This window comes from Eulemur rufifrons, chromosome 2 (assembly GCF_041146395.1).
Source record: "Eulemur rufifrons isolate Redbay chromosome 2, OSU_ERuf_1, whole genome shotgun sequence".
Lineage (NCBI taxonomy): Eukaryota > Metazoa > Chordata > Mammalia > Primates > Lemuridae > Eulemur > Eulemur rufifrons.
The window spans coordinates 41088724-41105226 of NC_090984.1; the positions used below are offsets into that span (position 1 = coordinate 41088724).

General features: G+C 36.7%; 1 protein-coding gene and 1 pseudogene across 1 annotated transcript in view; both read left to right on the forward strand.

The window, feature by feature from the left end:
• Positions 1-16503, forward strand: part of MYO5A (myosin VA) — a 195255-nt gene that overhangs the window by 35649 nt on the left and 143103 nt on the right. The gene's annotated exons all lie outside the window — the stretch shown is intronic.
• LOC138375819 (large ribosomal subunit protein eL15-like) lies at positions 6582-7237 on the forward strand (annotated as a pseudogene).

Sequence of the window (16503 nt, forward strand, 5' to 3'; positions counted from 1 at the left end):
GCATGCCACCAGACCTAGCTAATTTTTAAAATTTTTTTTGTAGAGACAGGGTCTTACTGTGTTGCTTAGGCTAGTCTCAGAGCTCGTGGCCTCAAGTGAGTTCAAGAACCACAAGTAGGGCTGTTATAAGGGTGTGAACACAGCCATAAGCTAAGGAAAAAATTCATCTATATAATAGATTCTTGCAATGATGTCTTTTAAGATCTCATTTGCTTGATTAATATACCTCAGTTCCTAGAATGTTGGGAAGTAGGACATGCTTTTCAAAATTGTGGATGGAGAAGGAATGCTGAGTGCTGAGAGTGGGTTTTTCAGGAATGTCTAGGTGTGTCCTGGCTGCTAAAGGCCTTGCACACATACTTTTATATCGATCTGTCTCTAATGCCACCCAGATGTCACTTTTTCCATTCCCTAGTCCTGAAACTTCTGAGCCATTGCTGCTATCATAGTGTATCATAAATGAATTCACAGAGCTTGCTGTCCACAGTCCCTTCTAAGGGTGACTGTACTCCCCCCACTTGGGACTCCTACTGAGAATTCAAATAATACAGCCAAGCTGACTGGATCAGAGGAGCTCTTGACCCAAGGATTGCCCACCCTCAGGCTGGTGAGGGCCTTTTGATGTGGCCTGGTCTCAAAAGGGCAGACTAAACAGAGGTAATAATATTAAACAGAGCCATCAAATGTTCTGTTTCGGGAATTGCAAATAAGGAGTATAGAAAAGATAAACCAGAGAAGAGTGGTGTAGACACATTGACAGTAATGCCTCCATTAGCGGTGGTATATCAGAAAGGCTATGAATTCCCACTGCTGAGCTTCTGGGCCTACCATGCAAACAGTACTATGCTTCAGTTATTGCCTCTGTGAGACTTGGTCCTTCTTTGGTTCCTCATTCTTTTGTTTCCCTTGTATTCTTGATATGTGTCCTGCTTATCCTTCACATGAGTGAGCTTAGTGAGTCTCAGCCCCTTGCAACCACAGGAGACCTTAGATACCTGGAGGGGCCAGGAACAGGTAGGTAGTCTAAGGGCACCAGGGACCAGAGTCACAATTTAGGAGCAAGGGATTAGGAACCTCTGGGCCTCAGGCACTTAGCCTTAAGCTGCTACAACTTCTATACTAATGGATCAGTTTCACTTTTTTTAAAAAAAAAAAAACTTTATTTTTAGAACAGTTTTAGGTTCACAGCAAAATTGAGCAGAAAGTACTGAGTTCCCATATACCTCTGCCCTCCCCTACAGTCTTACTTTTTATTAAAAAAAAAAAAAAAAGATACACCATGAACAGAAAATCAATGTTAGTGATATCAAAAGGATAAATTTTACCTTGTTGAGTTTTGATGTAAGTGTGATGAAAAGGTTTTAGAATTTATAGCCAGTAGTTATGGTATCAGCCTCCCTTATCAACCTCATTGCTTCTGTTTTCTTATAATTATTGAAAACCTACTCTAGCCCAGCATTCCTGTGTTTTTCAGTATGTTCAATATGGAGTTATTAGAGTATGGATAATGTTGACTCCTCTTTCTCCAAGCTCTGGGTATCTTCCTCCCGCTTTAGCAGCAGCAAAGAACTCAAGCCCACTCACAAAAAACATCCACTAAGAACATGAGTTCTATTCCCTCACAGCTCAGGGTTTCTTCCATGTGATGCCATGAGGAAGGCCAGGTAGAGTCACAGATACTTGGTTTATTTATGTTGGGAGAGAAAATATGGAGAGAAAAATACTGACAGTGAGAGAAAAAAGAGATAGTTGCTATGTCCAAGAAGTTCTAAGCTCACAGACCCTGAGTACCCCCTTTCATTTTTCTCCGTATGATCTTTGGCCTATGTCTTCTGTGCAGACACCACTCTAGCTCTTTTCTCTCTTGTGATCATAAGGATATCACAACTGTCTAGCCACTATGTCTTTATTATGCCTGGGTCTCCAAGTATCATGCTGAGTGAGCCACGTTCTTGCTGACTGAGTTGTGGTCTCATAATCCTACTGATATAGAATAGTACTGATTATTTTCTGTTTCTACTAACAAAATGAATATATAAAATATGCCCAACATATATAACCACATGCTTATCCCTTTTCCTTGATGAAAGATGTAGCCAATTCTTTCATCAATGACTATTTATTGAGTACCTACTATGTGCCAGTCCTTTCACGATCTGAGCTCTGGGAATTTCTCTAGCCTCTTCCCATTTCCTGCTACTGTGATTCTAAACTACTTGTTATTCCTCACACATATTTCATCCTGTTATACATCTTTATGTCTTTACTCATGTCTTTGTCTGGAACATGCATCCCCCATTTGCCTGGTTAGCTCCTATTTGTCCTTCTAGCCCCAATCCAAGAATCCCCTCCTTTAGGATGCCATCGTGTGCTCCATTCCTTTGCCCAAGGTGGGCGAGGTTTGCCTCTACTGAGCTCTCGTGGCACCTTGTGCATACCTCCATCACAACACTTCCTTCATCATATTGACAGTGTCTGTGTGAGTCCATCTCATCAGCAGAACTTTGAAGGGAGAGACAACATCTTACTCATTTTTGTTTTTGCAATTCTTAGAACATTGCATAGAATAGAATACACATAATAACTACATGTGCAACCAAACAGAATCAGTTACGGTATAAAGTCAAATATTAATAGAAAATCTTGTACAATCTCTAGGCAATTTTTGTTCGCATTAAAACTATTTCTCTTTTTTGTAGAGATACGGTCTTGCTATGTTGCCCAGGCTGGTCTCGAACTTCTGGACTCAAGCAATCCTCCTGCTTTGGCCTCCCAAAGTGTTGGGATTACACGCATGAGCCACCATGCCCAGCCCAAAACCTATTTTTCATTTCTAGAAACCATTTGCCCAGATCTTCAACAAGGACATTCCTAGCATCTGTTGCAGCAATATGTCAATCATGACTTACAGACACACCACCTGGTTTTTATAAGGGCTGACTGGGATTTTGGCAATGTGGATAAATGTACTTGAACCTAATGCTAGTCCTAACCTCTGAAGTTAGTCAGTGGACATGATTATGAAGACCCTACAATATCTTATAGATCTATTAGCTTTGATTCTGAGCGGGGAGGGAAGCCAGAGAGGGCCTCAGGGGTCAGGGGATCCTAGATCTTGTATAGGCTCTGGTTTGAACCAGCTTTGCTCTTAGAGCTTTATTTTTTTTATTTTATTTTTTTTTTTGAGACAGAGTCTCACTCTGTTGCCCAGGCTAGAGTGAGTGCCGTGGCGTTAGCCTAGCTCACAGCAACCTCAAACTCCTGAGCTCAAGTGATCCTCCTGTCTCAGCCTCCCGAGTAGCTGGGACTACAGGCATGCACCACCATGCCCGGCTAATTTTTTCTGTATGTATTTTTAGCTGTCCATATAATTTCTTTCTATTTTTAGTAGAGATGGGGTCTCGCTCTTGCTCAGGCTGGTCTCGAACTCCTGAGCTCAAACGATCCGCCCACCTCGGCCTCCCAGAGTGCTAGGATTACAGGCGTGAGCCACCGCGCCCGGCCCTCTTAGAGCTTTAGTTTCCTCTTGAATGAGGTGTTTGGACCAGATCATCTTTAAGCTCTCTTCTGATTCTGAGAATTTACACTCTCTGAACAACTGTAGGGTTTGAAATAGTTAGGGGTTTCCTGGATAGGTTAAAAGCTGAATATAAATAGATCAAATTGTAGATGATATAGTTGAGGTGATTTGGGTTTTAGCTAAAGACTTTGTAGTTGTTTGGCAATCAAGTTTCCATGGTGATTGTAATTTAGTTCTTATTTCACACATGAAAAATCAATAGACATGCTATAGAAAATTAAAGCTGAATTTCTTTTCAGCTTTATTGAGGTATTATTAACAAATAAAACCTGTATATATTCAAGGTGATACTAAGTGAGGATGTGGGGTTTGGGAGAAAGGAGGCAGTATTGATTAGAACAGTCACTTTCAGAGACCTCTTTACACAAGCTTCACTTCCCTCACAGGTGCAAATAGGCCTTCTTTCACAGCTCTCTCCTACAAAGAAACAGTTTTTATCTCTTCAGGAGCAAAAATTCAGACCAGTGGAGAAGAGCAAAGCCATGCTGAGATGGAGTCCCGGCAAGGCCAGGCCTCCTGTCCAGCTCTGGTCTCCCTTTCCCAGAGAGATCTTACAGGAGTGTGACTCATTCATGACTGGGCAGAATGATAAATGTTCATGGCTGGCTGTAGGTGGCTCATGGCTGTAACCTCAGCACTTTGGGAGGCCTAGGTGGGAGGATCGCTTGAGGCCCAGAGTTTGAGATTATAAATGTTCAAAATGTCAGGGACTTTCAGCATTGTTCACAAAGAGTGGAAACCACAAATGATAATCTGTGAATTCCAAGCCACTATATTATGTGGGTATACAAATATATTTTATGAATATATATTAAACAAAGATAGGATCATGCAGTGGTAATGTTTTGCAACTTGCTCTTTTTTAATTAACAGTATCTTTCCATATCAGTACATATAGACTTACCTTTTTTTTAAGCATTACATCGTATAACTATACTACAATCTGTTAACTATATATTTGACCCATGAACAACATGGGTTTGTACTGTGTGGGTCCATTATGTGCAGACTTTTTTCAATAAATATTAATATATTAGCACATTTTTTAGAGATTTGCAACAATTTGAAAAAATTCACAGATGAACTGTGTAGCATAGAAATATCAAAAAATTAGGAAAAAGATATGTCATTAATTCATAAAATATGTGTAGATATTAGTCTATTCTATCATTTATGACCATAAAATATATACAAATCTATAAAAAGTTAAAATTTATCAAAACTTATATAAGTGTAGATAGTACATGATGCCATTTATGGTTAAAAGAAATGTAAACAAAGATGCAGTATTAAATCATAACTACATAAAATTAACTGTAGCACATACTGTACTACTGTAATAATTTCGTAGCCATCTCATGTTGCTATTGTAGTGTTGCTGAGTCTCTACTTAAAATGCCATGTGATGCTAATCACCTCCACCTAAGCACTTCATCTCTCCAGTAAATTGCACATCACAGTAAAAAATGATCTCTCAAGGTTTTCATGTATTTTTCATTGTGCTTAGTGCAATACTGTAAACCTTGACTAACACCATGGTACCCATGTGAAGTGCCACTAGTGATGCTGGAAGTGCTCCCAAGAAGCAGAGAAAAGTCATGACATTACAAGAAAAAGTTGAATTGCTTGATATATTCTGTAGATTAAGGTCTGCAGCTGTAGTTGCCTACCATTTCAAGATAAAGGAATCCAGTATAAGGACCAATGTAAAAAAAGGAAAGGGAAATTGGTGAAACTGTCACTGCAGCTATGCCAGCACGCATGAAAACCGTACACTTTTTGTAAAATACCTGTTTATATCATATAAAATGCAGCTTTTGTGTAGGTGCAAGATTGCTATAAAAAAGGTGTACCAGCTGGACATGGTGGCTTACACCTGTAATCCCAGGACTTTGGGAGGCCAAGGCAGGAGGACTGCTTAAGGGCAGGAGTTTGAGATCAGCCTGGGCAACATAGCGAGACCCTGCCTCTAAAAAAAAAAAAAAAAAATTAAAACATTATCCAGGCATGGTGGCGTGCACCTTTAGTCCTAACTTCTTGGGAAGCTGAGGTGGGAGGATCATTTGAGCCTAGAAGTTTGAGGTTGCAGTGAGCTATGATTGCACCACTGCACTCCAGCCTAAGCCACAGAACAAGACCCTGTCTCATAAAATAAAAAAAAGCATAACTGTAGACTATGATATGAAAAAGTGAAGTCATTAAATGACAACTTAAGGTAAAAGGAAGGTGAAGGATCTAAAGGTGAAGAATTTTATGCTATCAAATGATGATTTGATAATTTTAGAAAGAGGTTTTCTTTAAAAATGTCAAGATAACAGGAGAAGCAGCTTCTGCTGACCAAGAGGCAGCAGATGAGTTCCCAGATGCCATTAAGAAAATAATTGAGTAGAAAGGATACCTGCCTGCACAGGTTTTTGTTTGTTTTGTTTTTGTTTTTGTTTTTGTTTTTTAAGAGAGTAGGCCTTGCTATATTGCCCAGGCTGGCTTTGAACTCCTGGACTCAAGTGATCCTCTTGCCTCAGCCTCCCAAGTAGCTAGGACTGCAGGTACACACCACTGAACCTAGCTGAACAAGTTTTTATTTTATTTATTTATTTTTTTTTTGGAGACAGAGTGTCACTTTGTTGCCCGGGCTCGAGTGAGTGCCATGGCATCAGCCTAGCTCACAGCAACCTCAAACTCCTGGGCTTAAGCAATCCTACTGCCTCAGCCTCCCGAGTAGCTGGGACTACAGGCATGCGCCACCATGCCCGGCTAATTTTTTCTATATATATTTTAGTTGGCCAGATAATTTCTTTCTATTTTTAGTAGAGACGGGGTCTCGCTCTTGCTCAGGCTGGTCTCGAACTCCTGACCTTGAGCGATCCACCCGCCTCGGCCTCCCAGAGTGCTAGGATTACAGGCGTGAGCCACCGCACCCGGCCTGAACAAGTTTTTAATGCAGATGAAAATACCTTATTCTGGCCCTTTCCATCTGGCGGCAGCCATCAGGTACGCCAAGATGGGCGCGTACAAGTACATCCAGGACCTATGGAGGAAGAAGCAGTCTGATGTGATGCGCTTTCTTCCGAGGGTCCACTCCTGGCAATAACGCCAGCTCTCTGCACTCCACAGGGCTCCCGGCCCCACCCAGCCGGATAAAGTGTGCAGACTGGGATACAAGGCCAAGCAGGGTTATGTCATATATAGGATTCGTGTGCGCCGTAGTGGCTGCAAACGCCCAGTTCCTAAAGGTGCAGCCTATGGCAAGCCTGTCCATCATGGTGTTAACCAGCTAAAGTTTGCTCGAAGCCTTCAGTCTGTTGCCCAGTATTGAGCTGGATGCCACTTTGGGGCTCCAAGAGTCCTGAATTCTTACTGGGTTGGTGAAGATTCCATGCACAGATTTTTTGAGGTTATCCTCGATGCATTCTATAAAGCTATCAGAAGAAATCCTGACACCCAGTGCATCACCAAACCGGTCCACAAGCACAGGGAGATGCGTGGGCTGACATCTGCAGGCCGCAAGAGCCATGGCCTTGGAAAGGGCCGTAAGTTCCACCACACTATTGGTGGTTCTCGCCGTGCAGCTTGGAGAAGGCACAACACTCTCCAGCTCCACCATTACCGCTAATATAAGTAATGGTTGTAAATTCATACCTAATAAACAATTTAGGATGGTTATGTCTGTTTAAAGGTGTTTTTTGTCTGTTAAAACTAGCCTGAAGATTGTTTTATGAATACTTTGTCAAATTATGAAGTTAAAAGTGCAATAATGTTTGAAGACTGTAAGTGATGGTGTATCTTGTTTCTAATAAGATAGCTTTTTTTGTCTTTGCTTTATCTTATTAGGGTTTTATATGTCAGTGTTTAAAACATGCTGTGTGGTATAAATAGGTGTAAAATAAATTATTTAAAAGAGAAGTGCTAAAAAAAAAGAAAATACCTTATTCTGGAAAATAATGCCACAAAGGACATATATTAGTAAGGAAGAGAAGCAAGCACCAGGATTTAAGGCAGAAGGGATAGGCTAACTTTACTGTTTTGTAAACTGTGGTCTAGTTTATAATCAGGACTGCCTTTACCTATAAAGCTGTTAACCCCTGAGTCTTGAAGGGAAAAGATAAACACCAGCTGCCAGTCTTTTGGATGCACAATAAGAAGGCATGGACAAAAAGAAAGCTTTTCTTGGATTGGTTCCTTTGATACTTTGTCCCTGAAGTCAGGAAGTACCTTGCCAGTAAGGGACTGCTTTAAAGTTCTTTTGATACTGGACAGTGCCCCTGGCCATAGAGTCCCATGAGTTCAACACCAAAGGTGTCAAAGTAGTCTACTTGCCCCCAAACACAATGTTTATAATTCTCCCTCAGATCAGAGGGTCATAAGGACCTTTAAGCCTCATTAAACATAGGTACTCTATGGAAGGGATTGTCAATGCCATGGAAGAGAACTCCAATAGAACATTATGAAAGTCTGGAAATACTACAACATTGAAGATGCCATTGTTATAGAAAAAGCTGTGAAAGCCATCAAACCCAAAACAATGAATTTCTGCTGGAGAAAACTGTGTACAGATGTTGTGCATGTCGTAAATCACCGGATTTACAACACAGCAAATCATGGAAATCATGAAAAAGATTGTGAATATGACAAAAAAAGATGGAGGGGTGAAGGGTTTTAAAATATGGATCTTGGAGAAATTTGGGAGTTAATAGACACCACACCAGAGGAATTAACAGAAGACAACTTGGCGGAGATGAGTGCTTCTGAACCAGTGCCAGAGGATGAGGAAGACGACCTAGAAGAAGCAGTGCCAGGAAACAAATTGACATTAGATCATCTGGCAGAAGAGTTCTGATCGTTCAAGACTTCTTCTACGACATGGATCCTTCTTGATACAGGCACTGAAACTAAAGCAAACAGTGGCAGGATTGGTACTACATAGAAACATTGTTAGAGAAATGAAAAAAGTCAGACAGAAATTATGATGTATTTCCATAAAGATACACTGAGAGTGCCTGCCTCTCATACTTTCTCTTCCACCTCCACCTTTCCACCTCTGCCACCCCTAAGTCAACAAGACCAATTCCTCTTGCTCCTCCTCCTTAGCCTACTCAATGTGAAGGCAAGGAGGATGAAGACCTTTATGATGATGCAATTCCATTTAATGAATAGTAAATATATTTTCTCTTGGTTATGATTTTCTTAATCACATTTCTTTTCTCTAGCTTACTTTATTGTAAGAATGCAGTATATAATACATGTAACACAAAATATGTGTTAATTGACTATTAATGTTATTGCTAATGCTTCCAGTTGCTATTAGTAGCTATTAGTAGTAGACTTCCAGTGGGCTATTAGTAATTAAGTTTGGGGAATTCAAAAGTTATATGTGAATTTTAGACTCTACAGGGCGTTGGCACCCCTAACCCCTATGTTGTTCAAGGGTCAGCTATATATTATTATAGTTATATTAGCCTTTGTATTAATATATGTATACTAATTAACCTTTGTGTAGTTTCCAATTTTTCACCTTTACAAATACTGCTGTAGAACATTTTTAGAAATAATTATTTGTATTTTTGACTATCTCATGGGAAAAAATTCTTCAATATGAACTTTCTGAGTCAGGATAGCGTATCTTAAAAACTTTGGGTTTTATTATAAAACAGTACTTATTAAAAAATATAAAATATAGAAGTATATAAAGTACAAAATAACTAAAAATTGGGAAAAAATGAGTATGGGGAAACTAACTCTATGATGTTTTATAATAAGAATTGAAAGCAATTTTAGGTGTGGTAATTTTGCAATATTTAAAAATTTTAGTTTTTTGTATTAAGAAAAATACGTAAACTCATGGATGATTTTTTTTTTAAAGTGAGAAGCCACTACAGAAGAATAAAAAGAAATAGTATCCTTCCTTAGTCATTACAGGGAGAATGAAATTCTTATTTCCAGAGAAGTCCATGTTGGCCTGCTAGAAGGGTGTGGTCAAGTCACTGACAGGATGCCAGCTCAACATCTGGGGAAAAGGCTGAGGCACAAGTTCTTTTTGAACCTCTGTTTGCTAGTGCTGCATTTCTCTCTCAAAATACTCTCTCAGCATATACACTTGGAATAACTCTTGCTCAAGAACAGATGTCCTTTAGTTCATAAACTATGAGATTTTTGCAAGCTAAAATACGCTGACAATCAATTTTGATTTTTCTGTTATGATCCCCATTGTCTTGTCAGTTTCTCTCGGTTCTAATGAGAACCTCTGACCTCTCAATTCGATTGATCTTCTCTATCAATTCAGTCATACGATTATATTTAACACCTTAGAGCTGTGGTAGTTGAGGGAGGCAAAGTATACTCTTGGTCTCTTCAGAAGTTTGGAAATAGCTGAGTAAGAATGTCATAACCTCAATATCTAATTATTTCTACTTCTTAGTTCTCTGGTAATTTGTCTCACCATGGCCAGCAGCTGGCTTGGGCCTAACACCATTTCCTCTGGGGTTCTCCTTTTCCTTTAGGATGCCTCCAGGGCGCCTTCCTCTTTGGTACTTAGCATGCATCTAGTTGTGCTTTCAGTATATCAAATGAACAAATAGCCTTGTATTTTTAGCCTAGCCTGTTACATATATTTAAAACATTAATGCTACAAAGTAGAAATTGTGGGTTTTATTTGAACAGTTTTTATGGGGTTTCTGTTGAACAAAGGTCTATAAGCACTGAGCAAAGAGATAGGTAGCATATAAAATATAAATATGAATAAGCGTTACTAACCTGGAGTACCTTCATTTGTATGTATGTTCTGTTCATCACCTTCAAAACAACCTCCTTTTGTGAAATGCTGTTTCGCTTGGGCAAACCAGCCTGTATTTTAAAGCTTCGGTGACCGGATTACTGTTTTTCACTCATGTTTATAATTGATAGCTAATTAAATTATTATTTTAATATTATGATTATTTGTTAATAATTGCAAAAACAAAAATTAACCGCAACTGAGATTTTAAGTATGTTCTTTGAATGTTATATTATTTTCCTTTTCACAAAATATACACATTGTTTTCACTTAGAAATATATTGTGAACACTTCCCTTTGACCATACATTTTTTACTTGCATATATTTTATGATCATATGTACTTTATGATATTATTTCATTTTTAAACTGAGCTGTAATTTCCTTAGTTTCCTTTTGTTGGTCCTTTCAGTTGTTTTCTTTTTCTCTTTTCTTTTAGAGAAACAAATTCTGTTATTAAAATCTTTATATAGTTTAGATAACTTCTTTAGGCTATCATCCTATGAAAAATTACTTGTAAGAGAGTTTATACATTTTTAAGGTTTTTGAAAAAAATGTGCCAAGCTTGTTTCATAGCAGAAATGCCGTGAAGATTTATACTTTGGAAGGCATTGCCTGAGATTTCCTAATTCCCCATCCCCTTGCCAATATTGTCAAAATTTTTATATTTTCTAATTTAATAGGTGAAAATGGTACCTTTAAAATTTTTTTAAAAATTTATTTATGAAAGGAAAGTTATACAGTAAAGTTGGTGTTTTTTAATTAATATTTTGTACATATGTCGGGTACATGGGATATTTTGATACATGCATAATTATAATGATCAAATCGAGGTATTTAGGATATCTATCATCTCAAATATTTAGCTTCTCTTTGTGTTGGGAACATTACAGTTCTTCTCTTTCTAGTTATTTTGAAATGTACAAGTTATTGTCAACTATAATTTCCCTACTGTACTATCAAATACTAGAACTCATTACTTCTGTCTATATTTCTATACTCCTTAACCAACTTCTCTAACTTTTTATTTCTATTTTTACTTGCCTAATTTTTTTTTTTTATTTTTTAATAGAGATGGAGTCTCACTCTTGCTCAGGCTGGTCTTGAACTCCTGAGCTCAAGCAATCCACCCACCTCGGCCTCTCAGAGTGCTAGGGTTACAGGTGTCAGCCAGCGTGCCTGGCCTGTATGTCTTCTTTTTTTTTTCTTTTTTCCTTCTTCGTTTTTTAAAAACTTTTTTGTAGAGACAGGGTCTCATTATATTGCCCAGGCTGGTCGTGAACTCCTGGTCTCAAGCAATCCTCCTGCTTCAGCCTCCCAAAGTGCTAAAATTACAGCTGTCAGTCACTACACCTGGCCTGTTTCTTTTTTTGAGAAATGTTTGTTCATATCTTGTGCCCAGTTTTTAATTGTATCATTTGGGGGTTTTTTGGTTTGTTTGTTTTTGTTTCTTTGCAATTGACTTGAGCTCCTTGTATGTATTCTGGTTATTAATCCCTGGTCAGATAGATAGTTTGCAAGTATTTTCTCCCATTCTGGGTTGACTCTTCACTTTATTGATCGTTTCCTTTGCTGTACAAGTTTTTACCTTGATGTAGTCCCATCTGTCTATTTTTGCTTTTGTTGCCTGTGCTTTTGAGATCTTACACAAAAAAATCTTTGCTTAGAGCAATGTCCTGGAGCATTTCCCTGATATTTTCTTCTAGGAGTTTTGTAGTTTCAGGTCTTATATTTAAGTCTTTAATCATTTTGATTTGATTTTTATATATAATAAGAGATAGGGTTCTAGTTTTATTTTTCTGCATATGGTTATCGAGTTTTCCCAGCACAATTTATTGAAAAGATTTTCCTTTCCCCATGGTAAAATCTTGGCACTTTTGTCAAAAATGAGTTGGCTGTAAATGCTTGGATTTGTATCTGGTTCTCTATTCTATTCCATTGGTCTATATGTTTCTATGTGAGTACCATGCGAATTTGTTTACTATAGCTTCGCAGTATATTTTGAAGTCTGGTAATGTGATGTCTCCAGCTTTTTCTTTTGCTCAGGATTTCTTTGGCTATTTGGGGTATTTTGTGGTTCCATATAAATTTTGGAATTGTTTTTTCTATTTCTATGAAGAATGTCATTGGTGTTTTGATAGGAATGTCACTGAATCTGTAAATTGCTTTTAGTATTGACATTTTAACAATATTAATTCTTCCAATACACACATATGGAATATTTTTCATTTTTTGTATGTCCTCGTCAATTTCATTAGTGTTTTATAGTTTTCCTTGTATAGAGCTTTCACTTCTTCAGTTAAATTAATTCCTAAGTATTTTATGTTCTTTATAGCTATTATAAATGGAATTGCTTTCTTTATTTCTTTTACAGATTGTTTTCTGTTGGCATATATGGATGCTATTGATTTCTGTATATTGATTTTATATCTTGCAACTTTGCTGAATTTATTTATTAGTTCGAACAGTTTTTTGGCAGAGTATTTAGGGTTTTCTAAACCTAAGATCATGCTGTCTACAAACAAGGATAATTTGACTTCTTCCTTTCCAATTTGGATTCCCTTTCTTTCTTTCTCTTTTCTGATTGCTCTGGCTAGTATAGTGTTGAATAAAAGCAGTGAAAGTGGGCACGTTTGTCTTGTTCCACATCTTAGAGGAAAGGTTTTCAGTTTTTCCTTGTTTGGTGTGATGTTAGCTGTGGGTTTGTCATATATGGTCTTTATTATTTTGAGATATGTTTCATTTATACCCAATTTGTTGAGAGTTTTTTTAATAGAAGAGTGTTGAATTTTATCAAGTGCTTTTTTAGCATCTATTGAAATGATCGTATGGTTTTTTTCTTGATTCTGTTATTGTGATATATCATGTTTATTGATTTGCATATGTTGAACCATCCTTGCATCCCTAAGATGAATGCCACTTCATCATGATAAATCATCTTTTTAATACGTTGTTGAATTCAGTTTGCTATTAATAGTATTTTGTTGAGGATTTTTGCATCTATATTCATCAGGGATATTGGCCTTTAATTTTCTGTTTTTTTTTGTTGTGTCCTCATCTGGTTTCGATATCAGGGTAATGATGACCTCATAGAATAAGTTTGGAGGTATTCCCTCTTCTTCAGTTTTTTTGAAGCATTTTAATAGAATTGGTATTTGGTCTTCTTTAAATGTTTGGTAAAATTCAGCATTGATAGGAGACTTTATTGTGGCTTTGATCTTGTTACTCTTTATCGGTTTATTGAGTTTTTCTATTTCTTCATGGTTCAATCTTGGTATGTTGTATGTGTCCAGAAATTTGTCCATTTCTTTTAGATTTTCCAATTTATTGACATACAATTGTTCATAATAGTCTCTAATGATTTTTTTGTATTTCTGTGGTCTCAGTTATATCTTGTTTTCTGTTTCTGATTTTATTTATTGAGCTCTTCCTTTTTTTTTCTTAGTCTAAGTAAAGGTTTGTTGATTTTATTTATCTTTTCAGAAAACCAACTTTTCATTTTGTTGATCTTCTGTATTTTCTTTTAAGTCTCAATTTCAATTATTTCTGTTCTCATCTTCATCATTTCTCGCATTCTACTAATTTTAGGTTTGATGTGTTCTTTTTTATTTTTATATTTTTAATTTTTAATTATGGGTACCTAATAGTTGTATATATTTATAGGATATATGTAATATTTTGATACAAGCATACAATGTGTATTAATTAAACCTGGGTAATTAGAATATCCATCACCTCAGACATTTTCTTTATGTTAGGAAGATTCCAGTTCCACTCAGGTTTGATTTATTCTTGCTTTTTTAGTTCTTTGGAATGCATCCTTAGGTTGTTTATTTGATGTCTTTCTACTTTTTTGTTATAGTCCTTTATTGCCATAGAATTCCCTCTTAATACTGTTTTTGCTCTATCCCATAGATTTTGGTAAGTTATATTACCATTTTCATTTGTTTCAAGAAATTTTAAAATTTCCTTCTTAATTTCTTCATTGACCCATTGGTTATTCAGGAGCATGTTTAATTTCCATGAGTTTGTATAGTTTCTGAGGTTCCTCTTCTAATTGATTTCTCCTTTCATCCCATCGTGGTCAGAAAAGATACTTGATATGATTTGTACTTTTTGAATTTTTTGAGACTTGATTTTTGGCCCAAGATATGTTTTTTTCTGGAGAATTTTCCATGTGCTGATGAAAAGAATGTGTATTCTGTGGCAGTTGGGTGAAATGTTCTGTGAATGTCTGGTAGGCCTACTTGGTCTAATGTATAGTTTAATTCCAATGTTGCTTTGTTGATTTTCTGTCTGGATGATCCGTCTATTACTGTGGGGGCAGGGGTTAAGTCCCCTTTTATTATTGTGTTGCAACTTATCTCTCCCTTTAGATACATTAATGTTTACTTTATATACTGCAGTGTGCCAGTGTTAGGTGCATAGATTTTATAATTTTTACATCCTCTTGCTGAATTGACTCCTTTATCGTTGTGTAGTGACCTTCTTTGTCACTTTTTACAGTCTTTGACTTGTGGTCTATTTTATCGGATATAATTGTTCCTGCTCTTTTTTTTGGTTAACATTTGCATGGAATATCTTTTTCCAGCCCTTCACTTTCAGTCTGTCTTTGTCTTTATAAGTGAGGTGGGTTTCTTATACGCAGCATATAGTCGAGGCTTATGTTTTTATCCATTTAGCCACTGGATGTCTTTTAATTGTAGAATTTAGTCCATTTATCTTCAGTGCTATTATTGATAAGTAAGGACTCACTATGGCCATTTTGTTGCTTGTTTTCTGGTTGTTTTGTAATTCCTGTCTTCCTTTCTTCCTCTTGTACTGTCTTCCTCTGTGGTTAAGTGATTTTTTTCTGGTAGTATGTTTTAATTCATTGCTTTTTATTTTTAGTGTGTCTAGTATAAGTTTTCACTTTGTGGTTACCATGAGGCTTACAGAAAACATCTTATAACAAGTTATTTTAAAGAGAGAAATTACAACTTATTTCAGTTCACAAAGAAAAAACTAGAAACAAACAAGAAAACAAGAAAAAAAAACACTTTCCACTTTAACTCCATTCCCCCCAACATTTTGACTTTTTGTCTCAATTTCCATATTTTTTATATTGTGTATCTCTTAACTGGTTGCTGTTGCTATTATTGTTTTGATAGATTTGTCTTTCAGACTTCATACTGGAGTTATAAGTAGAGTGCACTTCATAGTTACAGTATGAGATTATTCTGGGTTTGTCTGTGTAGTTACTTTTACCAGTGGGTTTTATATCTTTAAATGTTCTCTTTTTGCACATTAGTGTTTTTTTCTTGCAGGTTGAAGAACTTTCTTTAGCATTTCTTGTAAGGTAGGTCTGTGGTGGTGAATCCTTTCAGCTTTTTTTTGTCTGGGAGAGACTTGATTTCTTCTTCATATTTTAAGGATAACTTTGCTGCATACAATATTTTTGGATGGCATTTTTTTATTTTAGCACTGTGAAAATGTCATCCCACTCCTTCCTGGCCTATATGGTTTTTTTTGACAAGTCTGTTGCCAGATGAATTGGAGCTCCTTTATATGTTATTTGCTTCTTTTCTCTTGCTGCTTTTAGGATCCTCTCTTTGTCCTTGATATTTTAGAATTTGATTATTATATGCTTTGTGGTACTCTTATATGGGTCAAATGTGTTTCGTGTTCTCTGACCTTCCTGTATCTGGATACTTATCTCTTTCTCATGTTTTGGAAAATTTTCTGTTATTATTTCTTTGCATAGCTTTATGCCTCTTTTTCTTTCTCAAATACCTCTTGAACACCAACAGTTTTTAGATTTGGTCTTCTAGGTAATTTTCTGTATCTTGTAGGTGATCTTTGTTCCTTTTCATTCCTTTTTCTCTTCTGTATTTTCAAATAGCTTTTCTTTGAGCTCGCTGATTCTTTCCTCTGCTTGATCCATCTGCTGTAAAGAGCCTCTGCTGAATTTTTCAGTTCAGCAAATGTATTTCTCAGTTCTTTGATTTCTGTTTGATTTTTTATTATTTCAATCTCTATGTTAATTTTTTCCTATAAAATTCTGAATTGATATTCTGTGTCATCTTGGAGATCTCGGAGTTCCTTTAAACTGCTACTTTGAATTCTTAGGGAGCTCACATATTGCTGCCTTGTTAGGGTCAATAGCTGGTTCATTG